This window comes from Peromyscus leucopus, chromosome 2 (genome assembly GCF_004664715.2).
Source record: "Peromyscus leucopus breed LL Stock chromosome 2, UCI_PerLeu_2.1, whole genome shotgun sequence".
In the NCBI taxonomy this organism is placed as follows: Eukaryota; Metazoa; Chordata; class Mammalia; order Rodentia; family Cricetidae; genus Peromyscus; species Peromyscus leucopus.
The window spans coordinates 28,787,903-28,803,512 of NC_051064.1; positions in this window are offsets into that span (position 1 = coordinate 28,787,903).

The window sequence follows — 15,610 nt, forward strand, 5'->3', positions numbered from 1 at the left end:
ATCAGAGAGCATTATTTCTGTTTGGCTTGAAGATGATCCCTTACAGTTTTGAAGTTATAACACTGTACCAAGAAAAACCAAAAATAAAAATTCTTGGGCTTGCAGTCCTGGATAATGAGAGACTAGAGGTTAGCTTGACCTCATAGGCTTTCCTCACTCAAAACTATCAAAGCTCAATGGCAGAATGCTTGTCTAGGATAGGCAAAGCCCTAGTTTCCACCCCCAGCACCACAGCAGATGAATAAATAAATAAATAACCCAATAAATAAATAGTTAAAGAGCAAAACAAAAATATAGCAAGAAAGAAGAACAAACATTCAAAGAGGTTTCCAGAATTATTTATAGACATCTTTGAAGAAATACCTTAGATTGTCACCATTCTGCCCTGTCCCCCTGCCCAGCACTCTCAATTACCTTCCATAAAGAACATAATGTGTAACAAGTCAGATTTCCTGACTTGTCCCAAGAGTAAGGATTGGCCCATCTAATTTATACTGCTTCTATGCGTGATTGAATTCCCATGAGTCACTTCCATCCTCAGCAGGAGAAAGTTCAACCGAAGAAAATAAAATGAAGACCAACTACCATGTCTCCAAAACGTATTCAACCACTTCTAAAATCTGCATTTGTTTGTGTGCTGCTGTCCCTCAGAGAGATCAGAGGCTGAAAACAGTGCACAGGTTCAGCTTCAGTCACATGATCAGCAAGGACACTCTACTATGCAGTTTTATGTCAACCTGACACAAGCTAGAGTCATCAGAGAGCAAGGAGACTCAATTGAGAAAATGCTTCCATAAGACCCAGCAGTAAGGCATTTTCTTAATCAGTGATCAGTGGGGTAGGGGCAGCCCATTGTGGGAGGAGCCATCCCTGGGCTGGTCCTGGGTTCTGTAAGAAAGCAAGCTGAGCAAGCTGTGAGACTAAGATGGGAAGCAACCCTTCCATGGCCTCTGCATCGGCTCCTGTGTTGTGGGATGTCTTCCTATATGCTGTGAATATTCATGAAAAACTGAACGGATCTTTCCTCACATTGTACAGCAAAAGCCAATCTCTGGAGCCCCCAAATTCTACACTGATGTAAACAAATCAGGAAAAGCAGGATATAAATCAGGAGACTTAAGCAAAATGGTTCAAAGCCCCTATAATTCTGTACAAAAGGCCATTCTTATGGTACTAATGGACTTCATGGAGCCCCTCAATATAGTCATTGACTCTCAATACACAGAGAGAGTTGTTTTACATATTGAAACTGCTGAATTTATTCCTGATAATACAGAATTGATTCCATTATTCATACAAGTACAGGAAATCATCAGAAATAGGGAACATCATATATATATATATATATATATATATATATATATATATATATATATATATCACATCGGATCCCATGCGGGTCTTCCAGTTCCTCTAGCACAACGTAATGATGAGATTGATCAGTTATTAATAGGTAATGTGCTAGAAGCCTCAGAGTTTCATAAGAAAAAAACATGTAAATAGCAAGGGTTTGAAGAAGGATTTCTCCATCACTTGGCAATAAGTCAAGGAAATCGTAAAAAATGAGCTTACTTGACTGCTGACAGTATGCACACTGTCCTTTCTGTATGAGAGGGATACAAGGAAAAGAGACTACTGAACTCTGCCAAGACAGAGTAAGATAGTCTTTCAAAATTCCTGCTTCTAAGAATAGTCTGTCAGATAATCTAGGCCTGGAGCCAAATCGAATGCTCTAACAGTGCTGAGAAACTTTAGGTGACTGTCCAGGCAGCCAGTTGTCTCTGTCATTCCAGATTTTTAGAAGTTGCTTACAATGCACTTTCTATTTACTTAGGTAATATTATATCTTTCTGGGGTCTTTGATATAGTTAAAAACTAAATAATTATAATCATAATTTTCTTTGGTTATGATAAAAGATAAATTAGATATGAAACCTTAGACTCTCAAATATAGAATAGATAAAATATTCTCATTAATTTTGCCAAATACTAATAGACTAGATATTGTAACTATAATCCTGCTTAATAACGGTTCTATTATATGTAATTTTACTATGTTGAAGTTAAAACCTTCCTTTTTAATTAGATAGAAAAGGGGAAACAATGTGGGATATTTTTTCTATATACTGTGAATATGTGTTGCTCTCATTGGCTAGTAAATAAAGCTGTTTTGGTCTATGGCAAGGCAGCTTAGAGACAGGCAAGAAATCCAAGCAGAGATATGTAGAAAAGAAAAGAGAGTAGGAAGAGACACCTGGCTACCACCCAAGGAACAAGAAGCCAGCAGACCAGTAACGCCATGGCTACAAGACAAAACATAGACTAATAGAAATGGGTTAATTTAAGATGAAAGAGCTAGCTAACAAGAAGCCTGCCGTAGGCCATACAATTTGTAAATAATATTAAGCCTCTGAATGGTTATTTTATAAGCGGGGCTGCAGGACCATGGGGCCGGGTGGGACTGGAGAAACTTTACCACTGCACTCCTGTCTCCAGGTTCCAACCCTCACTGCTTTTGATGACCTGCTGTATGAAACTGTCAGTGAAATAAACCTGTTTTCTCCAGGCTGCTTTGGTCATGGTGTTTCATCACAGCATTAGTAATCCAAACTAAGACAGACACTTACCTAGGCTCTTCCTTCTGAACAAGTCTCTCACTTTCCCAGTGCACAGGAGACTCAGCCATGTCTGGTAAAATGCCCCAGAGCAGAAGGGGCAATCTCTGCTGAAGCAAAGACTGTATGCATAAACGAGCTGACAGATAGTAGTCAAATGTGCGTGTAGTAACTGGTATGGCCATAGTAGGATTTAGCTTGTCTTGCAAAATGTGTCTTCCATGCCACCTCAGTTATAATTCTCCAGCAGTTAGTAACTGGAAGGTCTCTGTGAATCTGCTTTTGCCAATACTTATTCTGTTTAGCAAATAAATTATAATAGTTTATTTATAAAGATGACTAATAAGAATACATTTACTGCTTTCCTTGGTTTTGGTTTTGCTTGTTTTTCAGTGCAGGGGATGAGCATTCCTTCTATCTTCACACCACCAGGCTACATTCACAGCTTGACTTGAGCATCACTTATGAGCAAGAGGACAGTCAGGGCACATTGTATCATCATAGTCTCCAGTTCTGGCCCAACCCTATTCAAGCATCATATCAGCAACGGTAGCCTCACTGTCTTCCAGGAGCATGTGTGCTCTCTAGCCTTCTTCTCCCATCTCCTATTACAGAGTTCTAGCCCTGGCCTCTAGAACTTGATGAGATCCCTCAGAGCCCGTGTCCTCTTCCCTGTGTACGTTATTAAGGCCACAGATCATTTTCTGTGGCGAATTCTCACTATCCGCTTAGAGACCACCCCACCGGTAGTGGTCGGGCTCCTTTCTCTTCCTCAAGCTTCTGCCACCGCTCTCCCTCCTGCGTTATATTTTCTCTGCTTACCACCGCCCGTCCTCACATTGACTTGCTTTCCCTCTAACTTTGGCCCCTCAGTGCCAGCTCCCTCAGTACTCACTGTGTTGGCCGTGGCCTCAGCATGCATTGTGCTCAGTGCTGCAGTGTACAATGCCACCAAGATTATTGAGTGAGTAAAGGATCACCAACATTTTCCCTGTGGCCTTCAGTGGGACTGAAGCCGGGGAAGGTTTGACTGCGCTTTCTCATATCTCCTTTTTTTCTTGAAAATGCTCTTCACTCTTAGAGCCTTTATGGATTTAACTGAAGCCTCTAAGAGGGGCACCCCCCATGAACATGTGTTTCATTAACAGAGTGTTATCTCTAAGGGTAACTAAGAACTCTCCAAAGATGAGTGCTGCTCCTAAGAGTCTCTCAGTAATTTTGGCTGATTTGATATCTTAATCTAGTTGCCAGTTAATTGTGTTTGTTTACGACTGAGAATATGATTTTCACCTGCTTGCCCAGCACAGTCTCCCTGTGTTTGGAGAAAGCCAATCTCCCGTCCTGATATCTGCAGTGTCCTCTTTGAAGGTGTTTGCAGAGGGGATGAGAGCAGAGTTATCACCTGGAGCCAGGAGCTGGGAAGAAGGAATTTCTGTGAAGCCACCTGCAGGTTCACTAAGAAAGATTCCTACACCCATGGCAAACAAGGAGATCTGAAGACCAGCCTCCCTTTCCACCCCTTTGCTATGTGCCTTGATTACTATTTCTAGGGAGAAAATGACTCACTCATTTTCAGTATGAGCCACAATTTAGTATTAAAAGTTCATTAAAGCAGGGTTTTTAAGAGTATATTTGTTCACAAATACCAAATGGTCCTTTACTTTCAACTTGCTTCGCAAGGATACTTTTACGCAAACAATGAAAGTGCACAAAATACACATTGTTTATGACAGGAGGTTGAAGTCAAATGACAGGAACTGGAATTGCTCCCAAGATGCCCCATGCTTGCCTGGGGGGTGTTCTGTGCTACCCCTACAGGTCCCGTATAGGCAGAGGTCTCCTCATCAGCGGGCCACGGGGTCTTAAAGAAGCAGCCTCCCATTTTTACATTTTGGATTTTACATTTTAATTTTGTCACTAGCCCTACATTTAAAAGGGAAAAAAAGGATATGCAACCAAAACAGTAACAGGAAAACCTGTATCCCTCCTGAGCACAAGTGACAGTCACTGTGGAAAAACTGGGCTCTTTGCTTGGACAGTCAGATCACCACCCCCAGGAGTGCAAGCGTGGATCTTATGGCATCTCTGCTGGGATGGAGTTTAGGTGTGTCTGGGGTAAAAGGGCTGGAGGAAAGGGAGAATGGGAGCTTTCAGGTTAACATAACCTTCCAGTGACCTGCTTCTCAACCACATGGCTGAATTCTTTCTTCAGCTGCCAAATATTTAAACCCATTTTATTAACCAAAGCTACTCCTACACACAAAGTATTTCTCTTTCTGTTCTACTGATGAGAGACTGAAGGGTGGTCTGATCTGGGGTCATTGGGGCACTGGCATCAGAAGCCAGTCATCTGTTGCCCTGGCAACTTTGGTGACATCAGTCCCCTGTGTCTCAGCCTGAGAGACATAGGCTCACAGACACATCCACTTCAGGGAGGTGCTGTTTGTCCTTCTTGTGGAATCGGCTAGGTGGCCATGCTTAAAGACATGCTTTCCACCTTCACAAACATTCAGTGTCGACCTTTCTCAGTGACCTTGAAATCTTGGTTACGATGACGATGGGTTCCCTCTTCTCTTGCCTCCACCTCAGGCAAACAGTCGTGGTGACGAATTCCCACACACAGGAAAGTACACAAACATCAGTGCTCTGCACCAAACATGGCCATTCTAAGCCAGACAGTTATTATAAACGTCAGAGTTTATAGCTGTCATTTGATATGAGATTTGGTACACAGACAGATGCTTGAATGATTTGTCTGCAGTTGCCTCACTTGAAATTGCAATCAGCTGTGCTATCAAAGTTCTTGAATAATGTAACTAGTCATTCAAAACTCCTGTGTAGCATTTCTGGAATTCATATGATCCATGAATTTTACTACCTACTTTACATATCTACACATTTCCTCAAAACTGAACATGGTTGCCTTCCCATATTTTTGAGTGGGAATTTTGAGTGGCGACACAGGGCATAAAACTGTAATGTTATCATAATTGATATAGCATGGAGGACTGCACAAAGGAGAAAAGTGAATTTTCTTCTAGATTCATTTTTTGATATAATGGGTTTACAAAATATATTTAAAATAGTTTACTGCTTTGTGAAAAGTTGTTATAGTATAGCTTCTTAAAGGACATGGGTTTGGGAATTTTTATTTATTATATTTTGAGAAATATAATAACATTATATAATACTTTGCAGATATTTTTTGTACATGTACTTCAATTTAATTTAGAAATAATCTCGTCAATAGGTGTTCCTACTGCTTCCGTTTTTTTCAAAAGGAAATGGAGTTCAAGTGATGGGTGACTCAGCTAGAGTCACAAACAAGAATTTCAGTTTTATTTGATAGACTGTGCTTTCTCTGCAGTCCACACCATTAATTGGGCTTTACCCATGCAAAGGAGTGCCTCACTATCTTTCTATGAGCCTGTGTATCCTTCTCAATTGCCTGAAGGACTTTGACTTAGATTTCAAGGGCACTCCAGCGGGGGTTGAAGATGTGGTGCAGCATGCTTCTTGTGAGTGTGCATGTGTGTGAGTCTGTGAGCAGGCAAGTGTGTAAGCATCTGTGAGTGTGTGTGCATGAGTGTGAGCATGTGATCCTGTGTGTTCTGGAGATTGATTTCTATACATGTTAGGCAAATATTCGACCACTAAGTTATATTTTATATAACTTCCTCCACAATATACTTCAAATGAAATATTTTTGCAATAGTACTATGACAAAATGCCAATAACAAAGATAAGAACATCGAGTGTACTAGATTTGGCCTATAAACTCTGATGAGCGCACATGCTTCAAGCTGTTTTCCAGTGTCTTCCAAAGGAGATTCTCAGTGGATCTGCAGAGGTCCTTGAGTCTGTATGCCAAGCATCCTGGAGTTCTGTTCCCTAGCCAAAGGATGTGCTATTTTATTGTGTTATAAGGACTATTATTTATTTATTTATTTATTTATTTATTTATTTATTTATTTATTTATTTATATATTTGTTTGCTTGTTTATTGTGAGGGAGTTGGGAAGGTCAAATATGTGTGTGCATGCCTGGGTGCATGAGGAGGCCAGCATTTGACCCTGGGGTGTCTTTTTGAGTTGCTTCTCCACTTTATCTTTTGAGATAGGATCTCTAACTGAACCTGGAGCTCATTGATTGTCTACTCTAGCTGAGTCATGAGCTCTGGAACCTTTCTGTTTCTCCCTCTGGGTTTTTGTGGGTGTTGATGGTGTTGGTGCTTGTGCATGTACAGAAGGGGCTTTCCCCACTGAGCAAGCTCCCCAGGTCCGTGTTGAAAGTTTTAAAATGGGCTGGAGGTGGTCGCATCTAAAGGGCCTGATCTAGTCACCAACACTGCTGGGAGGAGGGCTGCTGGCTTTGGTTCTTAATCCCTGGCTATTTGTAAAATTATGGGAGCTTCTAAGAAGGAATCTTGTTAATTTCATCTGTCACATTTCTATAAAATAGATGCAGACTGGGCTGCATTTCTGATAATGAGTATACATAATTGATACCCAGTAGGCTGTCCAATTCTGAGATTAGCAATTCTTCTTTGTAAGTTTGAAAGTGCTCCCAAGTTAATTATTAAAATTAGACATTTAATCTTAGAAACATCATGAATGACTAAAGAATCTATCATAGAGGACCACACAATCCTTGATTCTGTTGGTATTAAATGTCCCTAATAGGCACTGAATGGTAGGGGAAAGGCTATGGGCTACTCAGAGCTGGGGGATAAGAACTGGGGTTATTTGGGAGTGGTAAAAATGCTATAATATGATAGCAGTCATTATTGCAGAGCAGAATATACTGAAGCCCACTGACCTGTATTCTTAAAGCAAGTGAACTCCAGTCCATAGTCATTTTTATCTCAATAAGGCAATTACCTTAAAAATTAGAATTGAGAGGCAATATAGAAAAAACACAAATATTGAAGATTTGGTTTGGAGCTGAAAACCAGCTTAGCTGTGATAACAGAGTCAGGATTTCTTCCCACCAGCATGGTCCACCCCAGGAGTAAACAGATCCCCGCCTCCCGAGTATTTTACAGACAAACATTCTGTGTATAAACTGTTAGACCAACAGATAAAACTGTAAACATCAAGGTTTACTGGAAACGAATTCACAGATAGTTCTAAAGGAGGTTTTTTATTTTATTTTAGTTTGCCTAAAGCATTGTGCAAATATATTTTAGAGTCCTAAATGAGATTTCTCCTCTCTGTCTTCCTGCCTGCAGTGAGGAAATGCATTTTCGGCAGCTCGTGCTCATTTTCTCATTTTATTAAGATCAAGTGGCAGGTAGGCTTCAGGAATTCTGAGGAACTGAAACAATGGATAAGCTTACCTTCAGTCAATCAAGTTCAACATGGTGTGGGTAACTGCAAGGATGGCGGAAATCTACTTAGCATGTTCTCTTTGTCTCGATATGAACGGGCTGGCCAGGCTGTTTTTATCAAACATTCCCTCCTTTCTTCACTCTGAGGCTCAAGGCTCAGAAGAACTTCAACCACTGTTGAGTGATTTTATATAAGAAAAGGAGCTGAAGTAGCCTGAAAAATATTTGTGTAGGAGAAAATTTTCATCGGTAGTGGATATTTATCTTCTCGTCACCTGAGATAGACAACCTTATGAACAGGCTTATAGGCAAGTGAGCCTTGGCCACGTTCTGTGGGAAATGCTTTTGCAGGAGCCTGAGGAGTAAGGGCTTTACTATGCTAGCCAGATTGGCTTTATTTAAGAGTGTATGTGACAATAAACGAACATGTGGAAATCAGATCTGAAGATGTAACTTAGTGGTAGGTCACCAGCCTAACATGCTCGTGGTTCTGGGTTAAGGTGCCAGCACCGCAAAAACAAAAGAAGCAAAAAAGTAGAAATTGCTAATGTTCTAGGTGGTGGCCATCTCATTGTCAAGCGAGGTTTCACAGGTATGGGCTCTGAGACGTTCCACAGCACTGAGGCGTATTGAATGTTTGCCAGCTGCCTGTAAACACCTAACTTGTCTTTTCTTCCTCAAAAGGAGGGATATCCCTAAAGTTAATTGTGCTAAATTTTCTGTTTGGAAACATTTGTTAGAAGATAAAATGAGACTCCCTGTAACATTAAGTAATAAGCCTTACCATTCATTTTGAAATATGAAAGTTGCCATCCTCCTCCTACTACTACATAGTAGTATGTCAGAATCAGAATGAAGAATTTTCACTCATCTTGTTTTTTATATGGGCATCCATTTTGCAGAACTTAGCCATTTTTAATTTGGTCCAGGAGGAAAAAATCTAGCTGCCTGAAAAAAATCGCCTCCGGCCCCCAGCTGGATCAGGCCCTCTGAATAGGTGAGACAGTTGATTGGCTTAATCTGTTTGGGAGGCAACTAGCAGTGGGACCAGTCCTGTGCTCATTGCATGAGTTGGCTGTTTGAAACCTGGGGCTTATGCAGGGTCCCTTGACTCAGTCTAGGAGGAGGGGACTGGACCTGCCTGGACTGAGTCTACCAGGTTGATCTCAGTCCTCGGGGGAGGATTTGCCCTGGAGGAGGTGGGAATGAGGGGGGTGGGCTGGGGGTAAGGGAAGGGGGTGGGAGGAGGGAGAACAGGGGAACCGTGGCTGATATGTAGAACTGAATGGTATTGTAAAATAAAATAAAAGGAAAAAAAAGTAAGAAAAAAATCGTCTTCCTCCCTTCCTCCCTCCCTCCCTCCCTCCCTCCCTCCCTTCCTTCCTTCCTCTCTCCATCCCTCCCCCCCCCCTTTTCTTTTGGAGACAATATTTCTAATATGGCCCTGGCTCTCCCGGAACTTGCTCTGTTCACCAGATTGACCTCAAACTCAGACATCTGCCTGCCTCTGCCTCCCGAGTGCTGGAACTAATAGCATGCATCACCAGATCTCTTGGTGAATAGTTTATATTTTTCCACTTTAACTTATTTCTCTAAAATAAGATAATATAAAAAGAATTCTCCGCTTTCATTGGGCTATAGAATCGCTACTCTAAACAGAACACCATTATGAGTGAGATTTAAAACCCAAAGACAGACCACCTGTATAGTTCCCAAACCAACAAACAGGTCATCATAAACACCTGGCCTGCAGTGTTTAGTACTGCTGTAAAACATGTGTACAAGCCAGGCAGGGGTGGCGCACGCCTTTAATCCCAGCACTCGGGAGGCAGAGGCAGGTGGATCTCTGTGAGTTTGAGGCCAGCCTGGGCTAACAAGTGAGCTCCAGGAAAGGTACAAAGCTACGCAGAGAAACCCTGTCTCGAAAAACCAAAAAAAAAACAAACAAACAAACAAACAAAAATGTGTACATTATTACACTCTGTATTTCCTTTCCTGATTTCAGAAAGTTAATTAGTAGAAGATAGTTTAACAGTTCTTGTCTTCTATTCTGATGTTATTTAAACTTCTTAAGAAAGGTTATACTAACTGCAGAAGACATTGCCTCATAATACTGTCTGATAATATATTTGAATCAAGAGGATTGAGTGTCTGCAAAACAAATGTCTATGATAAATAATATCAGCTCATTAAATACCAGCATATTCTTATTTATAGCCCAATTTGAATTGGGAATCAGAATTTTCTATCATTGCCAGATCATTGAACTTTACCTTGAGTGGGTTCTGAAATTGAAAGCATTTGTTTATCCCATGAATTTGTTTCAAAGTATTGATCAGTAGAAAGTATTCCCCTAACATATCTAATAAAATATTGTATTTTACCAAATATTAATTCCATTTGAAATAAAGATGATTTATCTCAGTAAAGAAAGAACTTTGAATTGTAGAATGTAGTCAGTTTGGGCTGCTTTATTGAATCAGATCAAACACAGGCTCCTTGCCCATCTACGTGGACATGCTAAGCTGGCTCCAGCACTGATTTGTGGAGCCCATTATGGACTTTACAAAGTGTTCAAGGTTGCTTTTCCAGTCACTCAGCCAGAATCGATAAATCTCTCGCCTGGCTTGTGCTGTACACGCTGTGCTGGTTAATCATGTATGTACGAGGCATAGCACATGAGGCTTAGAGTTTGCTGATGGGAGCCAATTTTTAACTACCACACTGCTGAGAACTAAAAACAAAGGGAAATGGCTTCTGCCTACCATGAAGATGTGCTGTCAACTAAGAACCGCAAGTAATTCTGCTGGCCAGTTTCCAGGGCCAGCAATGCAGAAAAGGAGGGGAGAAAGCATCTTCTGAAGTTGTGCCACAACATCTGGAGAATCTTTAATAGTGCCAGCAAGTGCCCAGTGAGAAATGGGGAAACAGCTCCACGAACCCAGACATGGACCCCAGGCTTGCATATGCACATTAAGATGTTTTCTGAAGACCAAGCACTAAACCTGTCATCTGTGGTAAGTGGAGAAAAGCTGTAGCCAAGGAGAGTAGCAGACCCTCCCTCATCCTGGCTTATTTTTCTTTTCTCTGGATGATGTTATTTATATTATGATCTGAAATTGGAGGTAATGGTGAGTCATATCATGTACTTCAGAGAGGTTAGTCAACCAAATTCTGCCCAAGGCCACTGAAGATGCTGTTTCGGGTGTCAAAAGTGGGTCCTCCTGCCTGCCCAGATCTGTCTTGCACCTATAGCTCAGTTGCTTGTATGACATTGGGGTAATCCACTTGCTTCTTCCTGTATAAAATAGGTGTGCATTATATGTGTTTTTTTGGGGGGTCCAGTGCTGTAGGTAGGCGCCTAAGTACATGGCAAGCCCTCTACCACTCAGTCCAGTCCAGTCCTAGATGACTCTTAAGTACCGTTCAGCTTTTGTGTGCTCTTATCAATCTCTGCATGGCAAGTACATTTCAAACATTCTCATTTTTCAAAAGTAAATGAAGAACATATTTTAAAGTTGTCTAGTACTAGGCTCAATATTATGTCCTGGTATCTTCATTTTTACCTAGCATGCAAGGAATTTTTCCCCAGATAGCTCAATAGACCAGTCATGGGAAAGCCTGACCCTGGACTTTCCACTAACAAAATCATGCATGTATTTGCGTATCTATCTGCATAATGTATTTATATCTGCATTATTTATTTATTTGGCAGCATTGAGACTAGAAGTGAGGGTCCTGTGTATGCACGGAGCTACAATCCCAGCCTAAGACTCTGTGAATGAGTTTACTGAGGGTATTGTTACTATTCAGCATGAAAATCAAAGCTTTTGCATTGAGTAAATTAACAAATATAACAGACAATCTATTTAGGAGGAATGAGGGTCAGAGTTGAGGAGAATTTCCACAACTTAGTCACTCCTTCATGCTCTTCCATAAAAGAAGGAGTGACGTTTCTCTCCTTAACTTTACTGGGAAATTTTATAGCCACTAAGCATTTCAACTGTAAGTACCATAATAACCTGACATTTATTCAACCTAAACATGAATAATTGCATATGCTCTAACACCATGGAGCACTGAATATGCCTCCTTTCTGATTGTGCCTTTTTACCTTTTCTTTCCTTGCTTTCTTTCTTTCTTTTTCTTTCCTGTTTTGGTTTTTCCAGACAGGGTTTCTTTGTGTAGCCCTGCCTGCCCTGGAACTCGCTCTGTAGACCAGACTGAACTCAGACCCAGAAATATGCCTGCCTCTGCCTACTGAGTACTGGGATTAAAAGCGTATCATCACAGCTGCCCTGCTCTATAGCTATTTTTAATTGAAGTTACAATTTAATGATGGTGAGTCATTTTTCTTTTTTAAAATGTTTTTATAGACTTATTTTGTTATTTGTGTGTGTGAGAGGGGTGTTTTGCCTGCCTGTATGTCTGTGCACTATGTGAGTGCTCGGTGCCCTCAGAGGTCATCAGATACCCTGGAACTGGAGTTACAGATGGTTGTGATCTGCCATGTGGGTGCTAGGAATTGAACCTGGGCCCTCTGCAAGAGCAGCAAGTGCTCTTAACTACAGAGCCATCCTCCTAGGTCCCTGGAACAGTTCTTATTGAGATTTAGTTCACATTTTATAGAATTCCTTTTAAAGTGTCCACTTCAGTGGCTTCCATTGTATTCCCACATGTACATCTGTCACCACCATAAGTGATAAACTATTTCATCATCTGCCAAAGATGTTTATAGTCGCTCAAAGTTATCTTAAACCTTACCGTTGAACTGACTTCTGACCTCTGGTTTTGTCTACTGTCAACACTTCACATAAACGAGACCATCCCTGATCCTTTGTGGCTGCGTTTTCTCAGCAGTGTTTCCAAGACGTTGTTAACATGGACCTACTTCATATTGTCAATGATTCAATAATATTCCTTCGTATGAATATGGCACACTTTATTTACTTTTCATCAATGGGTATACCATTCAGCAAACAGTTCAGTTGTCTCTAGTTGAGGCTACTACAGATAAAGCTACTTTGAACATTTATGCACAAGTTTCTTGTACACATTAAACTTTCAAGTTCCTTAGGGTGGAAACGCTCGGCCATATAATGACTCTGTAACCATCTAAGCAGCATCTAGACTGTGTTTCAAAGCAGCTGCAGTATTGTAAATGTACTAGCCATACATTTGGGTTTGGGTTCTCCAAATCCTCATTGGTATGTACTGCTACTTGTTTTGTTCATGCCTGTGCTTATTCCTTGTTTTGTTTTTGCCTGTTTGTTTTGTTTTTGAGAGGGGGTCTTTCACATGGTTCTGTCCTGGAACTCACTACAGACTGGGCTGGCCTCTGGCCCTGAGATGAAAGGCATGTGCCACCACACCCAACTGTCTAGCGTTTAACCAGTAAGTCCGACAGCCTTAGATGGGCTTCCCATGCGGAGTGGCTGTTAGTCTCTGCTATTCCGACAGCATCTCCCAGCCCCTGCTTCCCAGCTGGAGCAAGCCGCTCTCTGCTTTCTGTCTCTGTGAACTGGATTACCACATATGAATGGAATCACATAATATTCACCCTTTATGAATGGCTAGTTTCTTTTAGCACAGCATTCCCCAGACTCGTGCAGGGTGCATCAGTGTCAGGATTCCTTTCCTTTAAAGGCTGAATAATATTCCAAAATGCTGTTTCAAAAGATTTGTGTTGTAGGTGACCATATGTACTCAAGGTAAACAGTTAAAAAAATACCATGTAAAAAAGACACATAAGTGTCTTTCTTATGATTGGTAGTTTTCCGTTCTCACTGCACACAGAGGCAGTGGGCACTAACAGGAGCTGCAACTCAGAAGATTTCTGTGTTTACCATCATCATTACCAGCCTTCAACTAGCTTCATAAAGCACACACAGCCCATAAAAAGGATTGTGAACACACGTGAGCTTCTGAGTTGCCAATAGGTGGCGCTAGCCATTTAGTCAGCATAGCATTTGTTTCCAGTGTCCTCAGAATAATAACTATAAAACTCTCTCACTGGAAAGACAAACCACCTTTAGAAAAACACAGATGAGCTAAAATGACCTCTTCCCTCATCCCAATTCAGTTAGATTCAAATAGACAGTCCACAAGACAGTTCAGCTGACCTCAGCAGGGACATGGTTCCAGGATGGAATTGTCCCAACATTGGAGAGAGAACCCTCTGTCCTGCCCATGCTGTCTGTCTATCCTGTCCGTATTGTCTGTCCTGTCCCTGCTGTCCCTCTCTCTCTGTCCTGTCTGTGCTGTCTATCTGTCCTGTCCGTGCTGTCTGTCTGTCCTGTCCATATTGTCTCTCTGTCCTGTCCGTCCTGTCTGTCTGTCCTGTCCATGCTATCTGTCTGTCTATCCTGTCCGTCTGTCCTGTCTGTGCTCTCTGTCTGTCCTGTCCATGCTTTCCGTCTGTCCTGTCCATACTGTCTATCTTCCCCGTCCGTGTTGTCTGTCTGTCCTGTCCATGCTGTCTCTCTGTCCTGTCCCTGCTGTCTGTCTGTCCTGTCCGTGTTGTCCCTCGTGGTCACAGATGCATCACTTCCCTCTTGAATCTACCTAAGGAAAAAAAGTATCTGGGAACACTGGAGGATTCTTAGTGTTTTCATTAATTCTTAAAAGGAAATGGAATTACAGGAGGATCTACTGGCTCCAGGTAGGTTGCTGTTGACAAAACATAAGGTGAATGATGAGACAGAAATGCATAATATGTGTATCTCTTGTGTTACCGTAACACAGGTGTCAGTCAGTCTCAATCCATGGTAAATTAAATTATATAAGTGTGTGTGTGTGTACATAATTGATTGTTATGTTGAGAACTGGGATAATTTCAAAACTGATTTACTTTCATAATTTACACATTAAAGTAATATTATATATTGAACATAATGGCTTGACTCTGCTTTATTTTTATATGTGGTATGATACCACAGAGAGATTGTAATTAGGCAAATAAACACAATGCCATTATTTAGTGCAAGCAAAGAAACAGAAATCCAATTTGGAAGACAAAATTGGGACTTGTAATAATATGATTTTTTATATTAGTTCAAACTAGAATGGTTTCATGCTATATAAAAATCCTTAAATTGTTTGTGGTACCATGTACTTAAGATAGTGGTGGTGAGCCGGCCGGTGGTGGCACACACCTTTAATCCCAGCACTCGGGAGGCAGAAGCAGGTGGATCTCTGTGAGTTCAAGGCCAGCCTGGTTTACAGAGTGAGTTCCAGGAAAGGCACAAAGCTACACAGAGAAACACTGTCTCGAAAAAACAAAAACAAAACAAAAAGATAGTGGTGGTGAAAGTTAACATGTACAACCAGAATTACCAGTGCGAATGGATGCTCAAGTTTCATGGCCCCTTTCAAGCTGGGAAGCTGACGGTGACAATGTGTATCGAAGTTGTTGTAACTGTCTCAGGTTTTTATCTTTATATTTGTCTCCAAGTTTTATTATATAATAAAAGGTAAAAGAAATCTCAATAATTGGCAACATTTAGAAAGCCCCCTACTTCCTCTCCACAGAACACTGAACACTCACTCCTCAGTGACTTGACTTGCTGCAGAGCAACTGAGTCTTCTAAGGAATTCCATTAAACGTGGTTTAATTTTGTTGTCTTTCATAATGTTCTCAGGGTGAACAGTTGGGGGCTGTCGAGAA